Raw genomic sequence first — 8,722 nt, forward strand, 5'->3', positions numbered from 1 at the left:
TTCCTCTCTCTCTAAAATCAATAAACATATCCTCAGATGAGGATTTAAAAAATAATGTCTAACAGGTTGTGGTCTAATTTAGCACAGGTTAGACTAGTCACTACCTTGGTGGATGGCCTCAGTGTACTTAAGTTCAGATTCTATACTGCAATATAGTTTCTTCCAGTTAAGAGTTCTTGCCTTGCACCAATCACAGGGTGGCTGGAGAGAAACAGACCAGTCTATTCATTTTTCAAAATGCTGTTGTAGACCTAATGGATGTACTGAGAGACTTCAGGAGCTCTACACTTCAGCAACAGCATATAATTGGGGTTTTCTGGATAGATACATAGCTCAGCCAAGATCTAAATGCCATTAGCAAACTTCAGAGATTGGTAGAGCATGCCCTGCCCTTCCACATTTGTCTTGGCAATAGTATAAATGTTGTTCTGCAACTTGCTGGAAACAGTGTCAGCATTTAAATGATATTCCTTAATCTGAAGTTCATTTTCATTTGGGAATATCCTTTGACATTGCAAGGAAGGCCTGGTGCTCCATTTTGTCATGTTCTACAAAAAATACAATGAATAGGATGAGGCAGCTAAAGTAGAAGGCATCAAAATTGTTTTTTACAGCCATCTGCAGGATATTCAGAGGTTCCATCTTTATGACTGGGTAGAAGTTGTTGAAAGCAGGGAGAAATCAATGCTCTGGTTTGGCATCAGTGGTGTATGGATGGCCAGAGGAGTGCTGAGAATGACACTAAAGCCATTCTCATTAAACTGGATTGCAAATTCTGCCATGTGCTGCAGAGCTTTATTGGTGAAGTTCATTTCCATATAGATGTGCTCCTGATGATGAGTAAATGTTCAAGAAATCTCCAAGCCTTTAACCTTTGTGGTAGGCAGCCAGCCAGACAGCCTTAGGAACTACATATTCACCATGTGCTATGACTATCCCTGTAGAGAGTTCAAATTGATCATTCAGACCACTGCTGATCACAACAGGAGTAGGTAAAGGTGCAAAGGTTGCAGGCACTGATGATGGGATGAAGGGTTGTCTCACTGCCAGACTTCCTCCAATGCCCCTAGCAAGGTCATTGCCAAGCAGACTATCTATTCCTTCTCCCTAGAGATCCACTGCTCCTACATGTCTGGAAGTTACCTGTGGCACATTGACTGGGGGACCAAAGTCAAGATTTCAAAACTCTAGAAGTAAAATTCTAAGGATCAATAAATCCAGGAGTAGGATTTTGAAAAGATACACAAAATCAACAAACCTTTAAGCAGACTCATCAAGAAAAAAAGAGAGAGGACACTAATAAACACAATCAGAAATGAAAGAGGAGAGAATACTACTGATAACACAGAAATACAAAGAATTATAAGAAATTACTACAAAGAAGTCTATGCCAAGAAATTTGAAAATTTCACCCTGGGTGAAATGGACAAATTTCTAGAAAAATATGATCTCACTTTTAACTAGAACATAATCAACAAAAGAAAAAAACAAACAAAATATAACCAGAGACATTGAAATTCAGAACAATGTAACAATAGCCAGAATGGAGTGGGGAGGGGACAGTACAGTGGGGGGGGGGGAAGGGTTTTCAGGAACTACTGTAAAGGACACGTGGACACAACCAATGGGGAGGGTGGAAGCAAGGGAGGGAGGTGGAATTGGCTGGGGTGGGTGAGTGGTAGGGGGAAAATGCAGACAACTGTAATTAAACAACAATAAAGTAATTTAAGAAAACTGAATGAAGAAGAAGCAGAAAGCCTGAACAGCTGATGATATCAAAGCAGTCGACAAAAAATTCCCAGCATACAAAAGCCCTGGACCAGACAGTTTCACAGGAGAATTCTACAGAGCATTTAAGGGGGAGCTAACCCCCATCCTCCACAGATTATGTCAAAAAATTCAAGAAGATGGAAGACTCCCAAAATCGTTTTACGAAGCCAATGTCATCCTAATCCCAAAACCAGATAAAGACATAACAAAGAAAGAAAACTTCAGGCCAATATTGCTTATGAACATAGAGGCTAAAATCCTCAACAAAATATTGGCAAACCGTAACCAGCAATACGTTAAAAAGATCATACACCATGATCAAGTGGGATTCATCCCAGGGATGCAAGGATCGTACAATATTCGCAAATCAATAAACATAATACATCACATCAACAACAGCAAAGACAAAAATCACATGATCATATCCATAGATGGACAAAAAGCATTTCATAAGGTACAGCACCCATTTATGATAAAAACACTCAACACAGTGGGAATAGAGGGAGCATTCCTCAAAATAATAAAGACCACATACCAGAGACCTACAGCCAACATCACACTTAATGGGCAAAAACTAAAAGTTTTCCTACTAAGATCAGGAACAAGACAAGGGTGTCTGCTTTCACCACTTCTATTCAACATAGTATTGGAAGTCCTAGCCACAGCAATCAGACAAGGAAAAGAAGTAAACGGCATCCAAAGTGGAAAGGAGGGAACAAAACTATCATTGTTTGCAGATGACATGATAGTGTACATAGAAAATCCTGTAGACTCCACAAAAAAACTACTCAACCTAATAAGTGAATTTGGCACAACTGCAGGATACAAAGTCAAAAAGTCTTTGATTCAGAAAAAAAAGGCATTCCTGTATACCAACAATGAAATATCAGAAACAGAAATCAGGGAAAAAATCCCATGTGATATAGCAACAAGAAAAATAAAGTACTTAGGAATAAATCTAACCAAGGAGGTAAAAGACCTGTACTCAGAAAACTACAATACCGAAGAAAGAAGTTAAGGAAGACACAAACAAATGGAAGCATCTACCATGTTAATGGATAGGAAGAATTAACATCATCAATATATCCATACTACCCAAAGCAATTTATAGATTCAATGCAATCCCTATTAAAGTACCAATGATACTGTGGACCGGGTGGTCCCACATTCACATGCAGATAAACTGCAAGGAACAACTACGGAGTGAGACAGACTACACAACCCTGGGTTCCAGCACGGGCAAATAAAGCCTCAAAACCTCTGACTGAAAACACCTGTGGGGGTTGAGGTAGCAGTGGGAGCAACTCCCAGCCTCACAGGAGAGTTCGATGGAGAGACCCTCAGGGTCTTAGAATGTACACAAGCCTACCCAACCAGGAATCAGCACCAGAAGGGCCCAATTAGACTGGGTAGACGGGGAAGTGACTGAAAGCCAACAGAGAGTGGAGCAATCAGAACTGTTCCCTCTCAAACACTTCCACCACATACAGAGTCACAACACAGCAAAGTGGGTTGCCCCACCCTGGTGAACATGCAAGGCTCCTCACCTTATATGTAACAGGCGCACCAAGACAAAAAAAAAATGGCCCAAATGAAAGAACAGTTCAAAGATCAAGAAAAATACAACTAAGCAACAAAGATAGCCAACCTATCAGGTGCACAGTTCAAAATACTGGTTATCAGGATGCTCCAGGACTCACGGGGTACTTCAACAGCATAAAAAAGACCCAGGCAGCAATGAAGGTTGCATTATGTGAAATAAAAATCTGCAGGGAACCAACAGTGACAAGAAGGAAACCAGGACTCAAATCAACAGTTTGGAGCAGAAGGAAGAAAGAAACATTTAACCAGAACAGAATGAAGAAACAAGAATTCAAAAAAATTAGGAGAGGCTTAGGAACCTCCAGGACATCTTTAAATGTTCCAACATCCGAATCATAGGAGTGCCAGAGGAGAAGAGGAAGAGCAAGAAATGGGAAACTTATTTGAAAAAATAATGAAGGAGAATTTCCCCAATCAAGGGAAAGGAAAAGAAATAGATTTTCAGGAAGTCCAGGAAGCTCAGAGAGTCCCAAAGAAGTTGGACCCAGGGAGGAGCATATCAAGGCACATCATAATTATATTAGCCAAGATGAAAGATAAGGAGAGAATCTTAAAAGCAGCAAGAGAAAAGGAGACAGTTACCTACAAGGGAGTTCCCATAAGACTATCAGCTGATTTCTCAAAAGAAACCTTGCAGGCAAGAAGGGGCTGACAAGAAGTATTCCAAGTCATGAAAGGCAAGGACCTACATCCAAGATTACCCTATCCAGCAAAGCTATCATTTAGAATGGAAGGGCAGATAAAGTGCTTCCCAGATAAGGTCAAGTTAAAGGAGTTCATCATCGCCAAGCCCTTATTATGTGAAATGTTAAAGGGATTTATCTAAGAAAAAGAAGATCAAAAATATGAACAGTAAAATGACAACAAACTCCCAGCTATTAACAACAGAGTCTAAAAACAAACAAACTAAGCAAACTACTAGAACAGGAACAGAATCACAGAAATGGAGATCACATGAAGGGTTATCAGTGGGGTAGTGGGAGGGGAAGCGAGGGGGGAAACATACAGAGAATAAGAAGCATAAATGGTAGGTAGAAAATAGACAGGGGGAGGTTAAGAATAGCATAGGAAATGTAGAAGCCAAAGATCTTATATGTATCACCCATGGACATAAACTAATGGTGAGGAATGCAATTGGGATGGAGTGTGCCAGGCAGAGGGGAATAAAGAGGGGGGGAAATGGGACACCTGTAATAGCATAATCAATAAAATATATTAAAAAAATAAAGTACCAATGATAAATTTCTCAGATATAGAACAAATATTTCAAAAATTTATATAGAACCATAAATGTTCACAAATAGCTGCAGCAATTTTGAGAAAAAACAAAGTAGGAGGGATCACAATACCTGATATCAAACTGTATTACAAGGCCACTGTAATCCAAATAGCCTGGTCCTGGCATAAGAACAGACACATAGACGAATGGAATAGGATAGAGAGCCCAGAAATAAACCTAAGTCTCTATGGTCAACTTATATTTGACAAATGGGGCAGAAGCATAAAATGGAGTAAAAATAGCCTCTTCAACAAATGGTGTTGGGAGACCCACACAACTCCATGCAAAAAAAATGAACCTCGATCACCAACTTACACCACACACAAAAATGAATTCAAGGTGGATAAAAGACTTAAATACCAGTTGTGACACCAGAAAAGTCCTAGAGGAAGACATTGGCAGGAAAATCTCATATTCCATACAGCAATATTTTCACTGATATGCCCCCTAGAGCAAGAAACATAAAGGAAAGAATAAACAAATGGGACCTCATCAAAATAAAAAGCTTCTGCATGGCTAAATAAAACAGCATTAAAATAAAAAGAGAAGCAACTGTATGGGAAAACATATTTGCCAGTGATACCTCAGATAAGGGCTTCATCTCCAAAATATATAAAGAACTCCAACGACTCCACTCCAGGAAGACAAACAACCTAATTGAAAATGGGCAAAGGACTTGAACAGACACTTCTCCAAGGAAGACATACAGAGGGCCCAGAGACATATGAAAAGATGCTCAGCATCACTAGCCATCAGAGAGATGCAAATTAAAACCACAATGAGATACCACTTCACACCAGTCAGAATGGCCCTCATAAACAAAACAAGAAACAGCAAGTGTTGGAGAGGATGTGGAGAAAAGGGAACCCTAGTATACTGTTGGGGGGAATGCAGACTGGTGAGGCCACTGTGGAAAACAATATGGAATTTCCTCAGAAAACTAAAAATGGAACTGCCTTTGGCCCGGCAATTCCACTGCTGGGAATATATCCCAAGAATCCCGAATCACCAATTTAAAAGAACTTATATACCCCAATGTTCATAGCAGCACTATTTACAATAGCCAAGTGCTGGAAACAGCCTAAGTGCCCATCAGAAGAGTGAATCAAAAAACTGTGGTACATTTATACAATGAAATTCTATGCAGCAGAATAAAGGAAGTTCCCACCTTTTGTTACAGCATGGATGGTACTGGAGAGCATTATGCTATGTGAAATAAGCCAGGCGGTGAAAGATAAATAGCATATGATCTCACCTATAAGTGGAATCTAATCAACAAAAGAACAAGCAAGCAAAATATAACCAGGTATATTGAAATTAAGAACAAACTGACAGTAACCAAAGGAGAGGTGGGAGGGGATAATGGGGGGGGAATGGGGAAGGGTTTTCAGGAACATGTATAAATGACACATGGAACACCAACAGGGGTGGAATTGGGAAGGCTGATTTGGGATGGCTGGGGTAGGGGAGTGGATGGGGAAAAAGACAACTGTACTTGAAGAACAATAAAATAAAATAAATAAATCTAATATAAAAATTAAAATTTGATAAACCCCCCCAAAAAATAGGTTTTAAACATCTCCCAGTTTACCTTAAGAGGGAATAACTTGAGGCTGCTCCAGGTTGGTGGCAGTGGTGGTGCCAACAGGGCTGTCACCTGTATTCAGTGCTCCCATAATGTATTGGTAGGTGTTTGCAATGGATTCCATGACTTCCTGCCCCAAAAGCATTGGGAGGCTTGTGGTGCACAGAGTCCAAAGAACCAATGTAGCAGATTAGCTCATCCAGCAGAATTGGCTCAATAAGTTCTGCCTCCTCAGAGATCATGGCTTCTCAGACAAGACTACTTCTTTTGTTCTACCAGTGTCTGTTGAGAGAAGCCACCAATAAATATAGCCCTATCTCGAAGGTCAAGGTTATCTTAATCTTGTGTTGCCAAACTGAAGACCTGCTGTACCAGATCCTGTGTTTCTTGGTTTCTTAAGAAACAACTTCACTATGGAAGTAAGTAGAGTGAGCTACACCTGGGTGTTTTCATTATGAAAATCCTTCAGGAAGCTCTCTAGCAACTCATCTGCATTGTCCATTTGTTCACAATATTCTCCCACAATCCAAATCATAGCTGCTTGAGCATCTGGCTTATCCAACAAATCTAAGTTCTCACGCAGTGGCAATGATACTTTAATACTTATTGGGGTACTTGCAGAAGATGTCCCTAATGATAACAATTGCATCTTGACCATATAATTTACTTTGGTCTGCCTGATCTCAGGCAGTGTGCTTACACAACGTTCTGCAGATTGCTCCAACTTGATGGCATACTGTCTAATGCCCCATACAACTTTGCAAACAAAGTCAACATCCACCTTTGTAACATATTCCTTCAGTTCTGCCAGAACCTGAGCACTATTGGCTTGGCATGCCATTCAAATCATGATGTCCAACTTCTCTAGTTTAACATACATGAGATCATTATACTTCACAAAGAAGACTTTGATTTCCTGCTTTAAGATTTCAGCCCTTTTGTGGACAATTAGGTTGATTCCTCAGGGAAATGTACTGCACCTCTGGCTCTGAGACTACAAAGTGACAGGTGGAGGGTCCAACTTCTTCAGCAGCATATTGTAGTAATTAGAGTCCTTGGGTAACAAATCTAGAAATTTCATTAGGACTTTTACTGCTGGAAGCACCACTGCTGAGTTGGCATGAGATAGCCAGGGAGTTACCTGCTCACGGATGTTCTGAATATCCCAGTCTCCTTTAAGGGTCTAATTGGATAGGCAGTCCAAGATGAAAATCTTGCCTAATTCCATGTATTCATTCAGGGCTGTCAGCAGCTTATTAATGTTCTGTAGGTTCAAATCGAGTAAGTTGCTGTTTGGGTAAGATTCAGTAATTTCAGATAATGCACAACATTAGCTACCATTATTGGTTTTGAATTTTCCATGAGGTCCCACAGATAATCCAGAAATCCCTGATTTTCCACCATTTGGGCATTGATATCATGGAGTTTTGCCATGCAGACAGCTGCTGTTTTCCAAACATAGGGATCTTCATCTTTGAAACACTTGCAGAGAGGCTCACAGAGGTATTCTGTAAACTTGTCCACCCAGATTCACCCCATGGTTCTGACTGCCAAGGCTCAAATTAGAGGATTGGGATCTTCACAGTACTTCACAAAGCTGTTGATGTCTGTGATTGCTGTGTCTGGCTGACTCTTGGCATAGTTTATCAAGTAGAGATACACAAAGCCTCTTTAGTTCCAGGTTGTCAGACTGCATACAATTCACTACATCTGGAAAGAGGGAGCTAATATCCTTCCCCACAGTCATAGCAACAATCACTTGCTTCACAGCCTCCTTCTTCTTTTCTTTCTTTTCATTGTTGAGTTCATCTTTTAATTCAAAAATTTCTCCTTTTTTATTGGTTGTGAAGTACTTGGAGTCAGTCATGGTGTTGGCTCTTTAATGTGTTCCAGAGGCAAGGGCATGGTTGGTGGTAGCAGCCAGAGAGCACAGCCTGCGTGGTATAGTAATGGTTTCCTGTATGTCCAGCAGACAGAAAAATCTTAGATTAATTTGCATTGTCTTCTTTCTGCCCCTAGCCCACCACGCACACATACACATACACATACACCTTTCATATCTCCTGGAAACAACTGATCCCCTTTTTGTTCTTCCCTGGTTGAAGTCAGGCAAGAAAAGCCATTATACTGTCTGTCTATTTCCTCTATCCAGGAAAGTTCTAGGGAAAGGAAGAGAGAGAAGGAGACATGAATGGCTGGAAGCACTTTCAATTGTTGAGAGTGTTCCTGTAAGCTGGGGTCAAACCAACCACTAAGTTTCAGATTTGAATTACTTTAAACTTATTCCTCAGATGACAGAAACTTAGTCAATTAGAACAAACACATGGCTGGGTTGAAATGTCTAGGAGAATCATGGGGCAGGTCCAGAGGAAGCTATACTATTCTTAGAAGTCCTCCAACATGACAGACCCCTAGCCTCACCTCTGGAAAAAATGGGGCAGAAAAGAATGCTTAATGAGGTGCATTGTGATCACCAAGGAGGGAAC

The 8,722-nt window shown here is 40.5% G+C and overlaps 1 pseudogene; it reads right to left on the reverse strand.

Moving 5' to 3' along the window:
* Positions 1-221: 221 nt before the first annotated feature.
* On the reverse strand, positions 222-8,104 carry LOC112310271 (AP-1 complex subunit beta-1 pseudogene; annotated as a pseudogene).
* Between the last annotated feature and the right edge of the window lie 618 nt (positions 8,105-8,722).

Source organism: Desmodus rotundus, chromosome X (genome assembly GCF_022682495.2).
Source record: "Desmodus rotundus isolate HL8 chromosome X, HLdesRot8A.1, whole genome shotgun sequence".
Taxonomy (NCBI): Eukaryota; Metazoa; Chordata; class Mammalia; order Chiroptera; family Phyllostomidae; genus Desmodus; species Desmodus rotundus.